Source organism: Peromyscus maniculatus, chromosome 22 (genome assembly GCF_049852395.1).
Source record: "Peromyscus maniculatus bairdii isolate BWxNUB_F1_BW_parent chromosome 22, HU_Pman_BW_mat_3.1, whole genome shotgun sequence".
Taxonomy (NCBI): domain Eukaryota; kingdom Metazoa; phylum Chordata; class Mammalia; order Rodentia; family Cricetidae; genus Peromyscus; species Peromyscus maniculatus.
In genome coordinates this window covers 52,412,073-52,437,172 of record NC_134873.1, presented here as the reverse complement: position 1 = coordinate 52,437,172, position 25,100 = coordinate 52,412,073, and the positions used below count along the sequence as shown (strand labels likewise).

Below are 25,100 nucleotides of genomic sequence, written 5' to 3'. Positions count from 1 at the left end.
GGTCTCATGTAGCCCAGTCTGGCCTTAAATTTGCTATGTAGTCAAAGCTGGTCTTGAACTTCTGAATCCTACTGCCGCCACCATCCAAATGCTAGGAGGGCACATGAGCACCATTAGCCTGACTTCAACTATGGTGTTTAAAAGTGGGGCCTTTCAGGGGCGATTAGGCAGAAAATAATGCAAGCGGAGCACCTGTGGTTGAAGACTGGTAGCCTTAGAAGGGGAAGAGGTAAAAGTGGATATCCATACACATAAACTCCATCACATAGATATTTTAATATACAAAACGTTGTAGACAGAGAATGCTGGCTATACAGTCATCACTAAGTCTTGAGCAAATCCTTCTCACTCTACCAACATCACCCCTCCTAGAATTACGGGATACCTACAATGACTATGAGCAGCAGAGTGGAGGTCACACAGAAATAATAATAGTAGTAGTAGTAGTAGTAGTAATAGGCGTAGTACCCTTCTTTGGGAAATTGTTCACAAAGATTCCAACCGACACAGAAAAGTTTCCGTTGCCGAGGTCCGACCTTCGATATTCTCCCCCAGGAGGCCAATGCAAACACACAGGATCTCTCGTGACTCCCTCATACTCCCCAGCTCATACCTGCCTCAATACTTTCACAACCCCGATTTTTTTTTTCCCTGACGAACTCTCTCTTACATGTCAGTCCTAAAGGAAGAAAATCAGCTCAAGTCTGTCTCTCGGGAACTTTCCCAGACCACCAGATCTCAGACCACCGAACAACACCGCCCCCTCCTGCCCCCTCTCCGTACCCAGGGCCGGCATCCCCGTCCTCACAGCCCCCTCCTGCCCCCTCTCCGTACCCAGGGCCGGCATCCCCGTCCTCACAGCCCCTCCTGAGCCACAGCGCCCCTCCTGCGTGCACAGCCGCCGCTCCGCCTCCGTGGAGAAGCCCCTCAGCAGCGCCCGCTCCGGAGTCCACGTCACCCCCGGCATCACTGCACCCAATTCGGGGTCCCGCGAGGGTCCCTCGGGGGAGGAGGAAGCAGAAGGAGGAGGAGGGGCCAAGGTCGCCGGCGTCTGGTGGCCACGGGCACCGTCAAGACACCCACAGGACTAGCGTCCCCTGTGAGGATACAGGCACACGAGGGTAACCATGACAGCAGCGCAGAGCATCCTGGGAAAACAAACAGGCTCCTAGGCGACCAATCGGAGACTCGGGTGTGAGCATGCGCAGAGATTAGGATCGCGGCTGGCGTCGGGGCTGTGGGGATGGATGGAGACGGGTCGCCCTCGGTCCTGGGGACTTGGGGGCGTCTCCAGGGGAGACAGAGGTTGGAAGCAGGTTCTGCGTGCAGACACTCGACGGTCGGAGGCAAAAGCAAGTCCTTGGAGGTGAACACGCAGCACCTTTTCTCCAAGCAGATAGGCGTAGGCCCTAGAGGTTACGACCCGGTAAGTGGAGCCCATGAGCCCCAGGCTGGAGCTGCCTCGGCGTAGGCTATTCCTTCGGATGACTGAAAGGGCAAGACAACCAAGCTGGAAGTGTCACCGCAGCACTGAGGAGACTGAGGCAGAAGGATCGCTGCAGTTTGGAGGCCCACCTGAGCTGCACTGTGAGTTCCAAACTGGCCTCCCCTAAGAGGGTTCCCCTATTTCAAAGGGGGCAGTGGCGGGGCGCCTGGAAAGATGGTCCAACCGAGGACCAAGTTCTGTTCGCGGCACCCACATCAGGTGGCTCAGCACCACCCGTCCCTCCAGACGGTTGTCCTCCTCTGGACTTCTAGGCACCAGGCATGCAAGTGGTACATCCACACCTGCCGGCAAACATTTATACGCGTAAGATAAACCATTTCTTTAAGAAGCGGGAGGCCATCACATAAACCTGGCAGGGGTCAAGGACCTGGAAAGTTTTGCAGATCAGTCTGTAGAACCCAAAAACACTTCGGTGAAGTGGGAAAAGGGAAAGAAATACATCCTCCTGACAGTGTGGCAGCCGCTGAGCACCGAGTTCGCTGTGCATCTCCTCTCTCTCTCCCTCCCTCCCCCTCCCTCCCCTCCCTCCTCTCCCCTCCCGCTCTCCCTCTCTCCTCTCTCTCTTTTAAGTGGATGAATGTTTTGTTTGTTTTTCACGAAGCTGCAAAGGTCCCTGCTTCACTGTGGAAAAACAACAGCAGCCAATGCAGCTCAAGGTGAAATGAAGACAGTACTGTCCTTCATCTGACATTGTACAACATTTCCCTGTGCTCCAGGCATTTCTAACGGGAAGGAACATTAAGTCTTTGGACCAAGATCCAAGGATAGCTGGGCGGTGGTGGCACACACATCCCAGCACTTGGGAGGCAGAGGCAGGTAGATCTCTGTGAGTTCGAAGCCAGCCTGGTCTACAGAGTGAGTTTGAGGACAGCCAGGGCTACACAGAGAAACCCTGTCTCAACAAAACAATAAAACAAAAAGACTCAGGGATAGATATGGGTGAGTTATAATATTATATGAGACAACATTGTTATCCTGAAATAAGTCACTCTTTTTTTTGGTAGGGTCTCACCACATAACTCTTGCTGGCCTGGAACTTGCTATGTAGACCAGACTAGCCTCAAAGTAACAGAGATCTGCCTGTTGGAATGCTGGGATTAAAGGATGGTTCCTCATCAAACTCAGCCTCATAAATTTTAATCATAGATAATCTCATGAATTCTACACACCAGGGCTTAGCCCCTAGTCTAGGGTCTTACAAAAATATGTACATTATGTTTATCTGCATCCATTGGGGAGTTGGGGACTTTCTTCAGTAGCACTGTTGAGAATAGTATCTTATCCATTGGTATTGCTAAAAGTTATTTCAAGTCTTCTCTAATTTAAGACACCCATGCTATCACAGGTTACTTCCCACTTTTATTTGGGGATGGAAGTGGGAGGTGCCATGGTCACTCCTCATGGACTTCACAAATTTCTCATATGCCTCTTCACTGTTAATTCGTCCAACTCTAGAGGGTCACTCATCTTTACCAGCCAACCATCTTCATAACAAGATCTGTGGACAAGCCCTAGATTTTCTTGGAGCGCTTCATTGGCGTCCGTCACCTCTCCTGACAGGAGAGTGGACATCATTGGCAGCATTCCCCCACTCCAAAACACCCAACTCAACTCTTTATTTATTTTGTCCCACCTTGAGGCAGCCGACACAGTAAACAACATCCCCCAAAGTGTCATGAGCAGCATTGCTGACTCCCACTGGTCCAGGACCACTCTCCTTTGATGTCTGTTCATGTTTCCATGAATTGATGAACTGAAAACATGGCTGTAGCATGAATCTTAAAAGTTCTTATTAATAAAATCAAACCTGAGGCCAGTTATTGGGGTGAATACTGGAAGGTCAGAGAGACAGAACAAGCCACAGCTATCTCACCTCGCCAGTTCCTTAGTTGGTCCTGTTTCCTCAGACTGGAAGTCTCTGAGTCCTCATCCAGAATGAATCCCAGCTGAACTGTGCTGCTTCAAAGCCTGAAAGCTTAACCAGCCAAATGCTTCTAGTTTCTGGTCCTCACGCCTTATATACCTTTCTGCTTTCTACCATCACTCCCTAGGATTAAAGGCTTGCTTCCTGGGATTAAAGGCGTGAGTCACCAAGCCTGGCCTTTTCCAATGTGGCCTTGAACTCACAGAGATCTATGGGATCAAAGGCGTGCACCACCACTGCCACACTCTTTCTATGGCTCTAATAGCTCTGACCCCCGGGCAACTTTATTTATTAACATACAATTAAAATCACATTTCAGTACAATTAGAATACCACCATACATGGCAGATGTTGTCCTTCCTCTTTTACTGCTGAGAGAAAAATGAAGCTCTGGGAGCAAGGACTAAGACTGGGCATAGCCCCTGTGGCCTGACGCCTGAAGTGGGAAGTGCCATTCCAGACCCAGGAGGCAGCTCAGGCCAGCAGTTAACCACAAGATAGCCTTGGAAGAAATAACCACTGTGTATGTTGCGGCGCGGCGGGGGGTGGGGGTGGGGTGGGGGGGAGGTGGGGAGGGTGTTAGGGGTGGGGGTAATTGGGGAATGTCAGGAGGAATTCAATGCTTCTTTTTAATTAATTAACTGGCTCTAATTTTTTAATGATATATAATTCTTACCTTACCCCACTTCTCAGAACCCAGAGTTCCCCAGACTGCTGAATGAAGCAGGCAAGCATAGGTGGTAGTTTGGCAACCTGGGACTCCACTTGGTTTGGGCCATGCACACACCCCTCTGCTAACAATGTGCTTGAAATCTGAGACATTTACCCACACGTACAACACAGTGTCAGTTCCTCTCCAAATAATGCACCTATCCTGCACTGAGATGCATGCACACCCTCTCTGAACTATAGAATAAGTTCCTTCTCCCCTTAACAATCATCAAACATAGACAGAGTCAATTGAAAAGTATTCTCAGTACATATGTCTGAACTGGTTTAGGGTAGATGCACAATAAGGTAAACTTTGTCTTCAAAGTAAACTTTTAGGGAAATCTATTTGCCATCTCATACATATTTATAATTGGGCTTGGATATGATTAAAATCAAATATATTATGGGATGGGGCATACACGCTAGCGAAATGGTTATATAACTTAATCTGTCAATCAAAGTAGAGCCATCCAAACTATCCCCCTTAGCAAACAAACTCCCCCTTCTCTTGAACCCTATAAAAGAAGTCCCAAACAGTGACTGGAGCCTTTGAGGACCTCCATTCCTGTGGCTCATTGTCAGTCCTGACCGGATATTCCTTTCTAATCTGTCCCATCAGTTTGCCTTGAATAAAGTTTGCGTTCCTTATTTCAGTCTGTTGAATAAAAGGCCAAGAACCTGGAAACACTGGCCTAGACTGCAGCTGCCACTAACAAAGTCGGGGTTTTCACAGCAAAAGTTGGAAAGTTTGATCAACAAAATGAATAACAGCAATATTGAGCTGGAACACAAAGTACAAAAGAACTATACACAAATCTATACCAGTAAATATAAGTGAACAAATAGAATGTGGGGAGAGGGAGACAAATCTTTCTTACTCAAGAATTTCAAATAATATGTGTTGTGTTACAGTATTCCTCCAGGAAATGGGACTTGATCACACTAGCCCCCCATACCTCCGATAGGAGTTGGATTTATAGATGGTCACTTCCAAAAGCAAAGTATGAACAAAAGAAAATAACTTCAAATGGAGAAATGTGGCATGCACTCCCCTACAAAGTACTTAAGACTAGCTAGCATCACAACATGATAACAGGTCCCTCTTGGCATGCTGGAATAGGGAGAGCATGCCTCTGCTGTGTATTCTCCATTCCTATCCCACCACAACACAACACACACACACACACACACACACACACACACACACACACACACACAATCTCAGTCTAAGCATAAACAGAACATCATAGACTCAAATTTAGGGACTTCTTCCTCCTCCTCTTCCTCCTCCTCTTCCTCCCATATTTGAGATGGGATCTCTAGAGTTGAGACTAGAACCAGGAGTGCAAGGTGTGAAATCAGAGTCCCTGGCCCAGAATTTGAAATCTGCAGAAGTAATCACTGAACCACCTGTACTAGTTGTAGAACCTACAGCGCTAACTACAGGACCCAAACCGCACATTAAAGATGTGATCCTAGGGCCACAGCTCCATGAAGTAAAGTCTAGGCAAATGGATAGAGAATCACAGTTGCAAAATAAGAAATCTGTGAAAGGTTGGAGAGATGGCTCAGTGGTTAAGAGAACCAACTGCTCTCCCAGAGGTCCTGAGTTCAATTCCCAGCAACCACTTGGTAGCTCACAACCATCTGTAATGAGATCTGGTGCCCTCTTCTGGCCTGCAGGGACACATGCAGACAGAGCATTGTATACATAATAAATAAATAAATCTTTTTTTTTAAAGTCTAAGTTATCAAAAACATTAAAAAAAAAAAAAAAGAAATCTGTGAATGTAATGCAACAGTCATCTGTAGGAAAGGTAGATCCCAAAAAGATAAAACCAGAGCCAGGTCTACAAAGTTTATCACCGAAGGAACTGATTGAGGGGACACAGCCCCCAAATGTGAAGTCTGTGGATTTAAATCTAGGCCCACAGCAGCTAAGTGTCAAATCGGAATTGATTCTACGGCCACAATGCAAAGTGTCCAATTTCCAAAGTTATATCAAGGGCTACTTCTTCAAGGGGGAAACCCAGTAAATTTCATCTCAGGCCCCCCCACATTATGGTGTGAAATCTGATGACAAAATATTATGTTACCTGGGGCCAGAAATCAGATCATCAGAATTTATCCTGGGGCCAAAGCCTCTAGAACCACAGCCACAGCCACAACCTGTGAAGTGGGTAGACATAAACGTAAGACCATGCTTGCAACATGTGAGATTCTCTGACCCCATCCCAGAGATCAAGCACCAAGGTTTCAAATGTGGACAATTCACGCCAGGTATTCAGCTTCAAGATAGGAAGCCTCAGAGATTGATGCCAGAATCGTTTCTGCCATTAGGCCAAGAGACACAGGTTGAAGATAAGCTTGTTCTGCCTCCGGAACTATCAGAGTTTTGCAGCATGAAACGCCCAATCCCAGCCTCTGAACTACAACATCCAAGAGTGATAGCTGAGGAGGTCAACCCAGGACTGTGGCAACAAGACACCAAATTTTCTGAGTTGGCTTCTAGAATGAAACATCAAGGGGTCCAATTTGGGGAGCAAACTCCAGGATCATTGTCTCATGGTATGAGCCCTATGGCTCCAGAGTTAGGGATACATGATCCCAAATCAGCAAAGGTGACTCCAGGGCTACAAGATACAAGGCAGGTGAGTTTTAACTCAGGGCCATGGCTGCATGATGTCAAATTTTTTGATGTAATTCCAGGAACTCAACCTCAAGCTGTGAAGACTTCAGAGTTAAACTCAGGGCCACGATTAGAGTGTGTAAAAATATTTGAGTTGACCACACAGCCAGAGAGGCAAGGGATGAAGCCAGAGTTAATAGCACAACAGCCACTCTTTCAAGATATACAATATGTCCCAGGGAATCAAGTACCAAGCTTTGAAGACCCAATGTCTTATAAACTAGCATCTGAGCCACACATACCAAATACAGAATCAATGAAATTGACTCCTAGGAAACACTTAGCAGGTGCAGATCATTCTGAGATCATTCAGAAGACCACAGGCAGAAGGTGTAGAATCTTCTGAATTGATCCACAGACAGCATTTGGGACATATAAAACCTGTGAAGAGGATCACAGCCTCAAAGCAAGAAGAGTTAATGCCATGGCCACCTTTGGAAGACATGAAATATATGGAGTTAAGGTCAAAGTCAGAGCTGGGGAAAGTCAAATCTATACTGTCAGCTCTGGGGATACAAGCAGAAGATAAGGAACGTGAGGAGCTGCCCCTGGGTTCCAACTTGAAAGGTTTAAAATCTGAGTTACTACCTTCAGGACCACACTTAGAAGATAGGAAATCTGCAGTCTAAACTCTAGGACAATGTCTAGAGAGGATAAAATCTACAGTGGCATCTCCAAGTAGTTCTCAGATGGTATGAAATCTGGGAAGTTGATCCCAGGTTCAAGAATTCAAGATTTGAACACTGTCAGGTTGGCCCATGACACCCGTGTTCAAGATGTAAACGCCATTGGCTTAAAACTTGAACCAAAGAAGCAAGGGGAGAATCCTGTGACTTTTGTACCGGGGATGCTGTTTCAAGATAAGCCTGTGGAGGTGTTACAAGAGCCTCATCTACAAGATGTAAAACCCAAGGAACTGACTTCGCAGCCACAAATGCAAGATAGCAAATGTGTGATTATCTCATGTCTGAAGCAGCAAAGTCCAAATATAGCCTGGGAATATAGCCAAAACACAAGGGATCCAAGGAGTAAAATTTGTGGATTTAGTTTCAACACAACAGTGTCAGGGGATGGCACCCATGGATTTAACTCTTGAGCCTGGACAGGATGACCAGATAAGCTCAGCAGAGTGGAAAGGTGGGATGTTAGACCTGCTGAACAAACAGTTGGAGTCGAAGATATGTTGTCTGTGGGGTCAGATCCAGAACCCAAATCTGCAGGTAGAAAACCTCTCTAAGGTACAATGTAAAGATGCACCCTCATTTGAATTGGCTCCTTGTAAAAGCTCAAGAGGTCAATGTGAGCCACAGGTGCCAAACATGATATCTTGTCCATTGACTTCAGGATCACAGTTGGCCTTGGAGCCAGTGTTAGAGCCACTGCTTCAAGATGGGAGAACTGTGGCACTAAATTCAGAACCACAAATTGGAAGTACAAAATCTGTTCAGTGGGTACCAATATCTGAGTTTCAAAGGGAGAAATGTATAGGGTCAAACTTTAGGTTACAGTCTCAAAGTGCCACATCTGCAGAATTGAAGCTGTCTTCAAAATTCTTCAAAAACAGAGAGGTATGAAGTCATCTGAATTGACTGTCAGGTCAGTTTTGTCAGGTCAAAAATTCAAGGAGAAAATCCATGGAGTTTCATCTTGATTCACAGTTACAGCAAGTAAAGAACCTCTCCATTAGCACTAGGACTGCAGAAAAAAAATTAATTTGTGAGCCAGGCCCTCAAGGGATCAAAATGGTGTGAAATTTTTAGGATTAAATCGTGAGCCACCATCTCCAAGTGTCAAATCTACAGAACAGAAACGATCCATACAGCTGGGAGGTGTGAACCTCAGATATGACTCTGGGGCCAAAACCTCAGGGAAAAAAATTCATGGATTTTAACCTTGGGCCACAAGTACAGTGTGTGAAGACTCCTGAGTTGTCCCCAGGACCAGAGCTACAATCAGAGGAAAATATTGCATCAACCTCAGAGCTACAGTCTCATTGTGTGAAAAGTGAGGTGTAAATGTGTTTTGGTATTGCACCAGACAGAACTTACACACATAATCTGTGGTGCTGGAAATGTTCTACCATGACTCATACCAAGAAGAAGTGGCCCAAGACTACACCTGTTGGAATGTTCACACTGAGGGTTTTGCCCTGGAATTCGTGAGGAAGGATTCACACCTTGATAATGTGATTATTACACCACAGACCACAGCTTGAAATTACAAATTCTGTTCACTCTATACCACTGTCTGACTGGCAAGTTAGGAAATCTACACTGAATCTTAGGTTGCCACCTCAAGATGTCACAGCTAAAGAGTTAAAATCCTCGGTACAACTAAGAGAAGTGAAAACATCTGATGAGTTGATTATGAGGCCGAAGTCACAGGGTAAACATCAGTCTCAGAGTTCCAAAACTATTGATTTCAAATCTGAGCTACAGTTTAGAAGTATGAAAGCATGTGACCCAAACTTAAGGTCAAAGATCAATAATACAAAATGGACATTCAATCCCAGGTTTTGCTTAGAAGAAAGGAGCTCTCCTGAATTGAACCCGGGAATACAGCCACAAGAAGGGAAGCCCTTAGGGTCATCCCCAGGAACACAGCCTCGAGCTGTGACACCTTCAGTGTTTAAACAAGAGTCACAGGTCCTCAGAAGGGAAATATGGAGCTTTAAGCCAAAGACCACAATCACAAAACGATATAGAGTTGAAATGTGGAAAATCTTCTGAGTTGGCATTCAGACAAAGCCTCAAGGTATGAATCTGAGAACATCTCTGGGCCCCAGTGGCAGTGTGCAAAATGTTCTGACTTGACATCTGAAACAGAGTCCCAAAATATGAAATGTCCTAAGTTAAGTCCCAGCTCACAGTTGAAAGGTAGACCATTTACTAAATTAGCTATGGGAACCAACACTTGACCTGTCAAGCTAGACTGTAAACCTAGGCCACAGTGGTAAGGTATAAAATCCAACTCATTTCTGAGGACATAGCCTCAAGAAATGGAAATGGAAGACTGTGAATCAGGCCCGCAGTTATAAGACCTGAAATCTTAAAGGACAATCATGGGTATAGACAATCATGTCTGTAGACTTTGGTTCTGGACCACACTTACAAGATATGACATCTGAAGTCAATAGAGGAAAGAGAGCTCATGGTATGAAATCTGATGAAATCAAACCTAGTTCAAAGTTACAAGGTAAGAAACATGATTTCACCCTGAGGAAGATGTTCTTAGGTACAAAATCTGTAGAACTGGACTCAGTCTCCCCTTTATAAGATTTGAAATATCCTGAGCTGATCATGTGTATGAAGCTTCAAGGTGTGAACTCTATGGGACAATACATTACAAGTATAAAATCTTCTGAGGTGATAACACAGATAAAATCCCTAGGTGTGACAGCAGTGGACCTCAATTCTGGACCACAGACACAAAATAAAAAGCCGTCTGAGTTGGCTCAAGTGCAAAGGCTCCTAGCTAAGGAATCTGTAGAGTTTAATCATGGCCCAAAGTTACAAGGTGTGACAGTGGAGTCCAAGAACCCAAATGGGGAATCTGGGAAGTTAAACTCAGGCCCTCAGTTACAAGATGAAAAATACTCTCAGTCATCTGGGGACAAAGCTTCAATATAGATGATCTATGGAGGTCAGTTCTGGCCTATGCTCACAGGGTATGAAGTCTTCCAAAGTGATTTTCAAGGACACAGTTCAAAAAGAGAAACTCGTGGGCTCTGTAGATCAGCCACTGTGGCAAGATGTAATATCTTTAAAATGGACATTTGGTAAGGCAGTTGAGAGGGAACCTTTGCAGTTGGAGACCACTCATTTACAGGACAGGAAATTATCTATGTTAACACCAGAATTAAATCTTCAAGGTATGAAACCTCAGGTAGTCAATTGTGGATCAAAGTTGAAAGGTGTGAAGTCTGAGTCCACATATGTCCAGACAGTGAAGGATACTGGGATCAATCATGGTAGAGAATTACAGTTTGTGGGATTCTCTAAGCAGGCCTCATACTCAACAGTTTATAGTGTGGTGCCTTCTGAACTCAATGCCAGAAATCAGAAACAAGATCTGAAGTCTCACAAATTAAGTCAAAAGCAACAACTTCAAAATATAAAACTGATAGTCTTTAGTCACAAGCCACATTTGCAACATATCAAGTCATCAGAATTATGTACAAAGCTTCAAGACCTGAAATCTATGGAATTCAATTCAGAGCAACAGTTGCAAGATGTGATATCCTCTGAGTTGGGCCTGGGAACAAGTCCTCCGTCTTTAGAGTTCAACCCTGGGCCACAGTTACAAGAGATAAAACCTTCTGAGGTATGCACAGAAACCAAGCTGCCAGATGAGCCATCTCTGGAATTCAAGCATGAGCCTAGACTGCAAGGTAGGGCTTCCTGTGACCCGAGTGCAGGGCCACAGATTCACTGTAAAATGTTATGGCATCCAACACCAGAACACAAAATATAGAATTGTCTGAGTTGCACCCTGGTCCAGACCTTCAAGGTATAAAATCTAAGTTGTTCTGCCTTGGGCCACACTCAGAATATGTGAATTCTGTATGCACTCCCAATGCAAATTCTCAATATATAAATACCAGTGGGTGTAAATGTGGTCCATAATTACAAGATATGAATTCCTCTGCATGCATTCCAAAGCCAGACCCTCAATGTATAAAGTCTGTGTGCAACCCTGGGCCACATTTGCATGGAATGACTTCTTCAGCCTGCATTTTAGGACCAAAATTGCAATGTGAAGATTCTACTGGGTGCATCCATGAGCCAAACTGGCAAGATGTAAATTCTCCTGTATGCACCCCAGGGCCAAGTCCTCAGAGTGTGAATTCTGCATGCACCCCAGGGCCAAGTCCTCAGTGTGTGAATTCTTCTGTATGCACCCCAGGGCCAAGTCCTCAGTGTGTGAATTCTGCATGCACCCCAGGGCCAAGTCCTCAGTGTGTGAATTCTGCATGTGTAGAAAAATCTCCAAGGCCATGTCCTCATGACTTAGGACCTGTGGTGGTGGGCTCTGAGAAAATTTCCCAAAGGGAATCTGTAGCATTGCCATCAAGCCCATCTTATCACGTTCCAGATTCTGTTTCAGGGATAAAACCAGGGCAAGGACCTCAGATTACTGAATCTGTAAATTTGACCTCTAAGCCATGGCTGCAAATAGAAGAATCATTAGACTTGTCAACTCAGCAAGCCAGTCAAGTTGTGGGAGATAAAGACTCCGAGTGAGTCACGGCAGCCAGGGGAGGTAGCAGGTAGGCTAACAAAGCCCCAGGATATAAGCATGGGAACTTTAAACATAACTCCAATAGAACCACTGGATTAAATGATAAACTTTGTAACGATCAGTCCAAAGCTGCTAGGTCAAGTGACAGAATCCTCAAAGACACCACTTCAAGTTCCTCAGTCAGTTGCTCTTCCCAATATTTCCAAATCTGTGGAAGTTATCTCTGGACTGCCACTTCAAGTTCTAGAGTCTGTGATGATACCAGAGCCAACCTCTCAAGGGTCAAAACATGCTGATTTGACTTCCAAATTGCACAATGTGATATGGCAGAATTTGCTTAAGTCTTTGGCTACAAAATGTGCAATCTAAGACATTAATCACAGCACCAACACATGAAATTTTAGAAAGAATAGAGTTGTCGCGCTTTCAAGTTATAAAGACTGTATTGGTCCCTGAAAGACCCTAAACCCTTTAGGCTTACACCCCCCAAGTCCCAGGAGAATAAGGAACTAAAAAGAAAACTAGTTCCAAGGGCAATCTGACTCAGCCATTATTCAACCACCCCTGCCACAATGTAACAATGTAAAAAGATTTCTGTTAAGAGATGCGCTCAACTGTGACTGGGATAGTTGCAGGTGTTCCAGGAAGGACCACTGTGACCTTTGTGTAAACTCCACTCCCGCCCTGATACCCACCTCGAGGTTTCAGGAAGAATGTACATTCGGACGTGACTGTACCCACTCTGTGATCAGACCATGATCTTGTGAAACAAAAATTGTATGGGAATTGTAATCTTACGGCTTTCATGGGTTTTTCCTTTAAAAGTACCTGTGTGATTAAAATAGGCGCGACTCTTGCGCTCTGAAGCTGAGTTTTCCCGACTGTACAGCTGCAACAATAAACACCTCTTGCTGTTGCATCAACTGGATCGGAGTCTGGGTTCTTGGGGCACCCACTCGAGACCCTAAACTTTGGGGTCTAACAGTCCCCAAACCCCTGCTTCTGATTGTAAAATCTGAAGAGCTGGCTCCAGGACCAAGTCTCCAGGCTATAGAACCAATAGGAGTTGCCACAAATCAAGCATTAAAGTAAAACTAAAGAATGGTGTGAATTTATTCCCATCTTCAAGACATAGTAAAACCTATGGAATGAACTCCAAGGGCAAATATTCAAGAGAATTTTGCAGAATTAATCTTACAGCAAACATCTCCACTTGAGGAACCTCCAGTATTAACTCATTAGCAAAGGCTTCAAGCTGAAAAATCTCTAGGGATCAAAACAGAATCCCCTAAAGTAATGGAAATTGAGGATTTGAATCAAAGATGAGTGTGTGAGGATAGAGACTCAGAAATGATAACATCAGAAAAGTCACAAGCACAGAATTACTTCTCTGGGTTCATACCCAGCCCTTCAATCCCATTTATTTCAAGTTCTGTCAAAACAACTGAGTGAGGGCGCTTTCAGGGTTCTGAAATGCCAGAGGTATCAAGAGTCTTGGCTATGAAGAACTTGGCTGTTGGTATTTTACCATCTGCAGAGTCCTATACAGACACTATTATGTTCCGTTCATCAGCCCTTCCCTTGGTGCTTCCCTCTGATATCGGGAACACTGTGGGATCCTATATCCTGACATCTGGGAAGTGGATGCCCTAACTGAGGAAGCAACTGAAAAGAAGCAAATGGAGGAATTTGGGGATTCACTCCAGGGCTATTCTCCATATCCACTGAGATGACTACCCTCGGAGTTTCAGGCAGAACTAGAGAGAGGCTCGAAGACATCCTATCTGTTCTTTCCTGGGTAGACAACAGAGTGTCTGTCAAAGTCATGTCCGTAGGCAGCAACTCCCTAGGAAATATCTCTCCAATATGCTGATGCTGGGAAATGTTCTGGGAACACTATGGAAAGGAAGCTTTGTTCTCAGCCATTTTTAATAGAAGGAGCCATGATGTCAATCTATTCAAAATTTTTTTTGGGTTCCAGTTGAACTGATGGCATTTTCCCAGTGTCTACTAGAGAGGGGTCCTAAGACAATTTCACAGATTTCAGTGGTCAAAAACTATATTCAGAGACATATTTTATGCCATGGTCATGAGAAAAGAATGCCCTTAAAGATGTGGACACATGGATCCACATCTTCCATAATACAATACTGTGGTACTAGATTGGGAATAAAGAAAACAAACTCAAAACTCAGTGGTATATTCCAGGAAGTCACTCAGAACGTGTCTGTCTCATGTAAAAGGGCTCAGTTTCCTGCCTTAATGAAGCAGAGTCTTCTCTCGAGATACCTTACAATAGGGAAGACCCTGTTTCCAGGGACCAGAGTAAAAACTCAGAGCGATTCACCGACAAGGACTTTTGACTCTGACCACTCCCTCAAGGCAAGTTGTCTTTTCCAGGCCAAGAGGGATATCTCAGAACAGCACCATCTACTAAAAGATCTACAGCTAAAAACAGCAGCAAAAACCATAGAAAGTCAAGTACCCCACAATGTCCCTCCACCTTTCTCATCAGGACTTGTCCTGAAATATCCCATCTGCTTATAGTGTGGCCAATATTCAGGATTTAATTGCTGACATAAGTTACAGTATGCTCTTGGTCCATATCTTCTCGTCTACCCACAGATCCACCTTTTAAACTTCCCTGATGGCCAGGGTGAGATTCGGTCGCATCTTGGTTTTAGATTGAGAACTGGGAAAAGACCTCAGGTCTCAAAGTATCATGGAAGAAACAGAGCAGATGCATGGAAGAGCACTACATCACCATCACGAAGAAAAGCTAAAATCTATCCTCCAGCTTCCAAGAGTCCAACCACTCCAAGAGATTTTCAGGCCAGATCTTCCCAGGCTCCAGCTTCTGTACAAGTGCTCATTAGAAAAAAGCAATGGGACAGCCATGGTGTGGTCAGCAAGACAGACACTGAAGACTCTGAGCACCATGAATTCTGTCAGGTTCACTCTGTATCCAAGAGTGGCTTTGAAAGTAATCAGGAAGAAAAATGGTCAAAATCAAGCCTCAAAAAGACCTTTGGCTTCAAATATCCAATGAAGAAAATCACCAAGGGACACAAAACACAAAGCTCTACAAAAATAGTGGAACCCCAGAAGAGAGTCCTTTTAGAATGATGTGTCCATCAAGAAGCAAGAGTATTGAAACCGTTCAAACAAGCACTGCTTCTTCAAAGACACAACCTAAGAAATCCTCTCAGCCCAAGTTCTACCATCTGCTTTTCCAGGGCCTAAGGCAGGCATTCCAAATAGCACATAGAAATGGACAGAAGCCTGAGGACAGGACAAGGCCAGGCAATTTGTGGTCAAGAAAATACTTGCACCCCAAACAAAAAGCCAAGGATTATTGTTTAGCAGGAGATAGCAAAGGAGCCAGCACACCAGTTGCCCAGCAAAGGTCAACAGGTGTGAACCCTAAGCAAGAGGACAGATTGCAGGGAACAGGTGACCAGTGTAGACAAACTCAACAGTCAAAACAAGTGAGCTCTCTCCAACCCAGACCTTTGCAATTGGAGACCATGGCTTCTGAAAGAGATACCACTATCCAAGTTAATTCAATCATACAACCTTTGAGTATAGTTCAAAATGTCAACAGCAGAGCAAAGAAAAACTACAGTGATGAAATCACCTGTCCTGAGTCTAAGAATGTTCTCAAGTAGGAGGTAGATTTCAGGCCCAAGAGAGAATGGAACCTGACAACCTTTTGAAGAGAACCCTGCAGAGTCACTTTAAACACACACACACACACACACACACACACACACACACACACACACACACACACACACACACGGAAGAACAACATGGCTTCTTCCGGGAGAGGGCCCTTCGTAATAAGCCTTTTGAAAAGACCAATCACATCCTTTGGGAGAGAACTCATGGACATCTCTGAGAGGAGATAATGCAGTCCTTCTCGGAGAAGGGATAGCAGTTCCTCTGACAGAACCCTTAGACATCTCTCTGAGAGGAGTCATTGCAGTCCCTCCCAGAGACAGGACAGTAGTCCCTCTGTGAGAACCCTTCAAAGTCTCTCTGACCTGAACCATCCCAATCTCTTTAAGGGGAGAGGTCACAGCCCCTCGGGGAGGAGCTGACCCAGTCCTGGGAGAAGCCCTTAAGGAGGTCTCTTAGTCCCGGAGAGAGGAGAGGACACAGTCCCTCCCCAAAGGGTCGACTCAGTCTTTCTGGGAGGAGCCAACACAGTCGCTCAAAAAGGAGCCATCTCAGTTCCATCCAGAGGACTTGGGGCAGCCCTTCAGAAAGAAGCCATGGTAGTCTCTCTGAGAGAACCACTTTTAATCCCTCCGGCAGGAAAAGACATAGTTCTTTTGGAAGACATAGCTTGTCTATAAAGACTTCAAGACTTAAAAACTCCTAGGGACCTCCTAGGGACCCCACTAAAAAAATCCAAAAGCTGGACAAGTTTGGAGACATGAAGTTAGTAGATAAGGAGAGACCTGTCCCTATTAATTATAGCCTGCAAATCTTCACCTAGCTGCCCTTTCTGCTCAGCCACTGCCTATACCCTTGGCAATGAAAGAGCTATGTGGGAGGGGAGTGAGAATGGATCTGTAATTTAAGATCAATAAAGGGGCAATAATCGAACTCTATTTGCATTCGTAACATCACTTGGGGGTGGGTGGGGCAAACAGCCAGAACTCCATGGTTGGGGTTCATGAGGACCCCTTAAATCTTCAGACTCCGCCCACTTGCTCCAACCCTCTGGCCCCAATGACCTCCCTAATCCTCCTGTTGTGATGGGGGCGGGGTCTCAAAAGAAGCCGGAGATGAGTCGTCAGGTGACTTTCTCCCGCCACAGCCCCCTTGGAGGGCCGCTAGGTGGTTGGTAGTAGATGTTCAGAACAGGGCTAGTTGCAGCCGAGACCACAGTCGGAAGAGGCAAGGAGAGCAGAAATGGCGCTGGTCTGGCCAGAGCCCTTGGGTGAAATGGGCGTCGAGGGGAAGTGATGTCTTCCAGACTCGGTGCACTCACCACAATGAGTTTCTTGGTGTGACATTATACTTTGGAGATAGAACTGTCGAGCCCAGAACAGGCGGTCCCTTGCTTTTGTCCTGAACTCGGAGTTTTTTATCCAAGCCCATCATAGGCCCCACCCTTTTATATCAGAACCACTTGTCCCCCTTTCCTCTCCCATTTTTATTTTTGCCTGTTCCCCATATCCTCGGACTCAGTTCCTCGAACAGATTGTAATTAGTTTATATTCCTTCAGCATCCCCAGTTCCTCCCGTTCCTTTTATTTTTGTGCCCAGATCACAATCCCCAGAGAGACCACCAAAGATGAGCATACCGGAATGCAAAAGCAAGGCTTTATTGGGGAGCAATACAAGCCTAGGCAGGGACTTCATCAAGCCATCCAACACAATGGAGGCCGGAGAAGGTTCCCGCCCCTCTGCAAACTCAGTTTTTAAAGGTAAAAACCACGAGGTTACATCAGTTAGAGGTGCTAGTACAGGTACAATTCTGATTGGCTCACTTCTAGGTGGCTGCCCATCACCATTTCTCATTGGCTGCCCTCAGGTGGGGACATTTCTGTGGTCAGACAGTTACTCTGGAAAGCAGAGTTGGAACATTCGTGGTTAAACAGTCATCACCAAATGAATACCTTGTGACTCTGTACTTTGCACTTTCTAATTCCTGGAATCTGGGTCCACTGGTTCCAGTAACTCAAGGCCTGAACCTAAAATGGAGAAAGCTTGGGCCTTATTTCTAAGATGGAGGCATTTTGGTCTCACAATTTTTTTTTCCGTCTCCGTTTTCAATCCTTCCTCTAGGATAGGGCTTTGAGAATGGGCAAAGATGGAAGCTCTGGTATTGTCAGCCCGCCTTCACACTGTAGAAATATAGCATGGCACACGTTTCCTAGCAAGTGTCACCCACCTTCCTTCCATTTGAAGGAGTTGCCCGCGAGAGCTTCCCGTCTAGGCACAAGGGGGAGTCATCTCTTTGTGGATGAGGTTCAGAGGTCCCTGGCACTCACTCGTGTGCTTGTGATTTGCTAGACCCCGGGACCCACAGCCTTTAAGCCACAGAGGAGCACCAGGATCGTGGGAGCTAAGAAGTAAGTGAGGTTTTCTGGGGACATTTTTGAAATTGTGTAGACAGTGCTGAGAAAGATGTTTTGTGTCTGCACTTTGGAGCATCATAGCCACCAGCCAGGTATGGTTTTGGGGCACTTGAGATGTGGCTAGTGCGACTGAAAAACCGAATTATAAATTTTATTTAATTTTAATTGACTTAAATTTCAGTAGCCATCTGTAGCTAGCGGCTCCTGGATTGGACAGTGCAGGTATAATCCTAGTGTGGGGGAGGAAAACCTGGCTTGCAGTAAAAATGCACATTACAGTAAAAATGGAATATGTGATTCGGTTAGTGGTAGTCCTGCAACCCCCCTCCTCCACATCAGATGTGTGCTCATAATTAATTTGACAAACTTGGGAAGAAAAATAAAAACAGCTGTAAGGAACCTTTATATTTTCAAGCTACTTAATTGTGGCACTGATTTATTATTTTGTGTAGTCAATGTGCTAAGTTTTTCCATGGCTAATACAAAAGAAAGGATTCCTGTTCATCTTGGATCTCCCTGATGAATTCCTTCATTTAGATAACATTTCTTAAATGTCCACTCTGTGGCGGCTGTGTAGTAGGTTGGGCATACAGGCATGGGAAACAACGAGACAGGTAAGCATAGCAACACAGACCAATGTAATAGGAAAAAATACAGTTTTGAGGTAGGGTCTCAGTATCTGGAAACTCAGTGTGAAGCCTAGGCTGGCCTGTAACTTGCAATCATCCTGCATCTGCCTCCTGAGTGCTTGGATTACATACCTGTGCCACCACACACTTGGCTTTTGTTTGAGACAGGGTTTCACCCTGTGGCTTAGGCTGATCAGAAGTGACTATGTAGCCCAGACTGAACTTGAACTTTTGCATTCCTCTGCCCTCAGCCTTCCCCGTGCTGGGATTACAGCCATCTCAGCAGCCCCACAAAGGGGCTTCTTTACTATTCTTCCTTTATCATGATGAAGATGATTCCCATGAGCTCATACTGTGATGAACTGGATGTTGCTGGCTAGTTGATACTGGGGTGGAATTGGGTCACAATCCAAGAAGGAAGCTCTGACACAGAGTAGGTATGTGGTTATACTTTCTCAGTGATCAGTGAACTGATTGACAATATGGCTCATAGACAGGGTTGCCTAGGAGAAGGAGGGTTGTGCCAATGGGAATTGCAGGTGAGTATCTTGTAGTCTCACTGTCTTTTTGTGGTTTGTGGTGCGTGATGATTTCTGAGAAATTGAGGGATCATGTGAAACATGTATGAATCTAACATAGACTTCTTCCCTGTGCTCAGAGTTGCTCCAGTACCTTCACCAGCATCATGGGATATCTGTACTATGTTAGAAAATGTGACAAAGAGGCAGCTGAGCTGGAGAAGTTGACCCTGAAATGTCACCACTGTGGAAAACCATACAGGTCAAAGGCTGGGCTTGCGTATCACATGAGGTCAGAGCACGGGCCTGTGAGTATTGATTCTTCTCAAGACATTGAGGATGTGTGCTGTGCCTGGCACTCCTCCTTGTATCTTCTGTGGATCCTGCTTCCTCATTTGTGTCCTGTTTACTCTTTGAAGGCTTTTGTTGTCTCTTCCGTGGAGGGGTGTGAGAGTGAGAGAGTATGATGCACTTATGTCTTAGTTACCAAGGCAACTTACAAGCAAGTGTTTAATTGGGCTCATGGTTCCAGAGGGTCAGAGTTCATCATGGCAGAGCAGCTGAGAGCTCAGATCTTGATTTACAAGTAGCAGGAGAGAGAGGGAGAGGGAGAGGGAGAGGGAGAGAGAGAGAGAGAGACAGAGAGAGAGAGAGAGAGAGAGAGAGAGAGAGAGAGAGAGAGAGAGAGAGAGAACTGGGAACAGCAAGAATCCTTTGAAATTTCAAAGCCCACCCCAGTGACACACCTCCTCCAACAAGGCCACACCTCCTAACCTTCCCAAACAGTTCCATCAACTGGAGACCAAGCATTCAAACATCAGAGCTTATGGGGTCATTCTCATTCAAACCACCACAACATATATGTGTGTTTGCCTGTGTGTAGGCACACATGTATTTGCAGGTGCACATGCATGTAGGTGTGCTTGTGTGAAGGTCTGCAGTCGACCTTGACTGTCTTCCTTGATCACATATTTATTTATTGAGGTGGGTTCTCTTGCTGAATAAGCTCAGCAGTTCTGGATAGTCTAGCTAGCCAGTTTGCCCTTGTCTTTACCTCCTAAGTGCTGGGGTTCCCAGTGGCTGCTGTGCCTACCCAGCTTTTCTGTGGGTGCTGGGGGTACAAACTCCAACCCTCATGCTTGCATGACAAGAACTTTATCCGTCGACCATCTCCCCAAACCCTAGTTATTGTATTAATTTTTCCTAGATTTATTTTATATGCATGAATATTTTCCCTGCATGTGTATACATGCACCACATGAGTGCCTAGTGCCCATGGAAGTCAGAAGAGAGTGTCACATCCTCTGGAACTGGAGTTACGGATGGTTGTGAGCCACCTTGTGGGTGCTGGGAATCGAATCCAGGTCCTCTGCAAGAGCAACAAGTGCTCCTAACTGCTGAGCCATCTTTCCTGCGGGGTGTTTACCCACCAGCTCCACAGTTCCCCAGAGTTTTCTTGAGTGCCATCAGCAGGAAATATTAGATAGAAGGACTTATTGCAGAGATAAACAGATAGAAAATAAAGGATAGCCTCGAGAGGGCCTGGAACCTATTCCAACGGGCCCCGATTGTCTCTGGTCCAGGGTTTTTATAGAGACGCCAAGGGGTGAAGCAAAAGACCTCCTCCCCCAGCACAGCCAAGTGCAGACCATCTCAGACACCTGCACTCAGGCCCGTGGTCCTGATCATCCTCTATGCGGACCTGCTGGGTAAAGCCACGAGGAACCCGAATGTGGGCTCCCACGCTTTCCAACCCCTATTACTATATTTTTTAAACTAAAACATTCCCTCCTATTTAGAGTTTTAGATTTTTTTTGTTGGAATGTGTCTGTTCTTCATTTTCGTTTTCTTGACTCCGTTTTTATATTACATTTTCACTTGTCTGTGTGCTCGTGTGTGTGTGTGTGTGTGTGTGTGTGTGTGTGTGTGTGTGTGTGTGTGTGTGTGTAGATATTTGTTTGTGTGCAGGTGCATGTGGGTGTGCAGATGTGAAGGCCAGAGGACAACCTCAGGTGTCACCCCTCAATAGCTGTCCCCTGTTTTATTGAGACATTGGCCTAGGTCTGCCAGGCTGCTAGGCTTGCCAGCCAGCCAGCCAGCCCCAGAGGTCCTCCTGCCTCGGCTCCTCCAGTGGTGTGGTGACGAGTGTGCACCACCACACCTGTCTTTTCAATGTGGGCTTTGGGGACCAACCTTAACAGACTGAGCTATCTCCTCCTTCTGCCTTACTTTTTGTGTGGTGGGGGAATATGTATGTGGATGTGTTTGTGTGTGTGTACACGTACATGTGTAGGTTGCATGCACATGTGTGAACATGCATGTTGAAGTCAGAGGTCTGCATTGAGAGTCTTTTCTCAGTTTCGCTCCACCTTACTTTTAAAGGTGGAGTCCCGAGATGACTCTGGGATTTGCCTTCGTTAGCTACACTGGCTGGCCAGTGAACTCCGAGGCTCTGCCTGTCTTTACCCCTGTGTGCTAGTGTCATAGACTTTATCCTGCTAAGAAGGGCATCGTGTGTAATCACTGGCTGTGACTGAAGCCACTTTGTTTTCACGGCTCACTCTTGCAGGTCTTTTTCCCAGAATCAGGACAGACAGATTATTTGAAGGAGATGAGTCTGGAAGCAAAGGGCAGAGGCTGAGTTCAGCAGCGTTCTGCCAAGATGGCTGTGTACCATCTGCAGGAGTTGGCTTTTGCTGAGCTGACCAAGGAATGGCCAAAGAGGAAGGTGCTCCAGGACCTGGTACCCGATGACTGGAAGGTAAGGTCACATGTCGCTGCCACTCGATATTTTATAGATGTTTCCCTGTATGGATTTGTGTGGCATTCTCTCAAGCTTAGGTTGAAGGCTATATGGTTTTTATAGGAATACTACCAGACAGTGTTGACCTTCTTGATGCATGGAGTCAGAAGGCATGGTACTGTTGTAGTCAGCAAAAAGTTTCTGTGGTGCTAACTGATCAGTTGGCAAGCGTGTGTCTTCTGGGTAACTCAGTGATAAAATTACACTGGTCCCTTAATTAGTGCATAGTTGGAGTAGAGGCCAAGCCTGCACAAAGGTCTCTGTGGTGGTATTGTGTTCCCCAAAATATTGTGTACTCTAATAAATTTATCTGGGGTCAGAGAACAGACAGCCACTAAATACAAAGGCTAGAAAATGGTGGCACTCACACCTTTAATCCTGGCATTCCAGAGATAGAAATCCCTCTGGATCTCTGTGAGTCCAAGGCCACATTGGAAACAGCCAAGCATGGTGACACGCCTTTAATCCCAGAAAGCCAATCTTTAATCCCAGGGAGTGGTGGTAGAAAGCAAAAAGATATATAAGGCGTGAGGACCAGAAACTAGAGGCTTTTGGCTGGTTAAGATTTTGGCTGGTTAAGCATTCAGACTTTGGAGCAACACAGTTCAGCTGAGATTCATTCTGGATGAGGACTCAGAGGCCTCCAGTCTGAGGAAACAAGACCAGCTGAGGAACTGACGAGGTGAGATAGCTGTGGCTTGTTCTGTCTCTCTGATCTACCAGCATTGACCCCAATAACTGGCCTCAGGTTTGATTTTTATTAATAAGTACTTTTAAGATTCCTGCAACATCTGGCGCCCAACGTTCGTGTTACGAATTCATGAGAAAGCTGTTTGCCTGTGGCCTTGTGAGCCCCAGCTCAGGCCCAAGCTACACTCAGCCGGTTGTGGTGGCACACACCCATAGGATTTGCTGAAGGAGACAGAGGCAGGAGGATCTCGAGCTTGAGGCCAGCCTATGAGGCTTGGGAGAAGCTTTAGCCCGTACAGAGCCACAATCAGTGGTGGGACCATGGAAGCAGTGGCTACTGCTCCACGTTGCCAGCTCCTTCTCATCATGTTGGTGACTGCAGTGATGCTGCTACCTGGGACGAAGGGTTTACTGCTGCTGGTTCAGAGAAGAATTGCCAGGACCATCGAAAGCATCGGCAAAGGTCAGTTTGGAAAAGTTTGGCAAGAAAAATGGTGGGGAGAAATTGCTGTGAAGATTTCCTGTTCTAGGGAAGAATGTTCATGGTTCTGAGAGACAGACATTTATCAGACTGTGATTGCTCCAGACCACAGAGGAGGCACAAAAAAAAAAAAAAAAAAAAAAAAAAAAAAAAAAAAGTCCACAGGAAACCATGACCACGCCTAACAATGACTTTGAAATCTTCAAAAAGATGACAGGATCCTACAAAGATGATTCCACATGGACTATGATAAAGCCATTAAGCCGATTAACACCATGGAAAAATCGACTTTGGACTACAAACTGGTCAGGACAATTTCGAGAGGACTAGCTGAGATGATCCAGCCTGACAGACTACTCGAACAAGGACTTGAAACAAGCCCTGAACTTTCCTATTATGCAGAGACTGGACAAACGATACAGGACTTGATGATTAACCCCAAAATTTTCTTTTCAAGATTCCCTGAAGATATCTTCACCCCTAGAAAGCAAAAAGAAAAAGAGAATATAGATATGAGATAGATCATCGAATCTACTCTGAGAAAAAAGATAAAGAAATAATAGGATAAATAGGTAGATCACTGAATCTACACTGAAGAAAAAGGGGAAGATATAAAAATGACAAAAGGTAGACTAATGAATCTATTATGAAAAGAAAAGAAAAAGAATATGGATGTGATAAGATAAAAAGGGAGATTATGGAATCTACTTTTAAAAAGGAACTACTTATTTTATTTTATTTTTTTTTTTTTTTGGTTTTTCGAGACAGGGTTTCTCTGTGTAGCTTTGCGCCTTTCCTGGAGCTCACTTGGTAGCCCAGGCTGGCCTCGAACTCACAGAGATCCGCCTGGCTCTGCCTCCCGAGTGCTGGGATTAAAGGCGTGCGCCACCGACGCCCGGCTTACTTATTTTAAATAAGATAAGTAATGAAAATTTTTTGGTCTGAGTTTATCAGATGTTACTGGACTGGACATTGTTAATATATATAATGGAGTTTTTTGTCTGGATCTGTCAAATGTTAATGGACTAGACATTGTGAATGTAATCTTGACTGTATATTGCATATACTTATTGAATATAGTTTTTCTTCTATTAGTTATAAGCTTTTTTAATTTTAGACAAAAAGAGAGGAGATGTGGTGGTATTGTGTTCCCCAAAATATTGTGTACTCTAATAAATTTATCTGGGGTCAGAGAACAGACAGCCACTAAATACAAAGGCTAGAAAATGGTGGCACTCACACCTTTAATCCTGGCATTCCAGAGATAGAAATCCCTCTGGATTTCTTTGAGTCCAAGGCCACATTGGAAACAGCCAAGCATGGTGACACACCTTTAATCCCAGAAAGCCAACCTTTAATCCCAGGGAGTGGTGGTAGAAAGCAAAAAGATATATAAGGCGTGAGGACCAGAAACTAGAGGCTTTTGGCTGGTTAAGATTTTGGCTGGTTAAGCATTCAGACTTTGGAGCAACACAGTTCAGCTGAGATTCATTCTGGATGAGGACTCAGAGGCCTCCAGTCTGAGGAAACAAGACCAGCTGAGGAACTGACGAGGTGAGATAGCTGTGGCTTGTTCTGTCTCTCTGATCTACCAGCATTGACCCCAATAACTGGCCTCAGGTTTGATTTTTATTAATAAGTACTTTTAAGATTTCTGCTACAGGTCTCCGTCTTATACTCTACCCACTTTGGTCAGCATTCATTGATGAACCTTTCCTGCAGTAAGTGTAACTGTGGTGCTACTTAATGACCCACTTTCACTTATTTCATAGCTTTTGTAGTCATTCATTGAAACTGTACCGTGAGAAAAAA

General features: G+C 45.2%; 1 long non-coding RNA gene across 1 annotated transcript; it reads left to right on the top strand.

Moving 5' to 3' along the window:
* The first annotated feature begins 1,201 nt into the window (after positions 1–1,201).
* LOC143270087 (uncharacterized) lies at positions 1,202–23,974 on the top strand. Its single transcript, XR_013047011.1, has 3 exons — positions 1,202–1,587; positions 19,455–19,622; positions 21,884–23,974. It is a non-coding gene; the product is annotated as an uncharacterized LOC143270087 (long non-coding RNA).
* Positions 23,975–25,100: the final 1,126 nt, after the last annotated feature.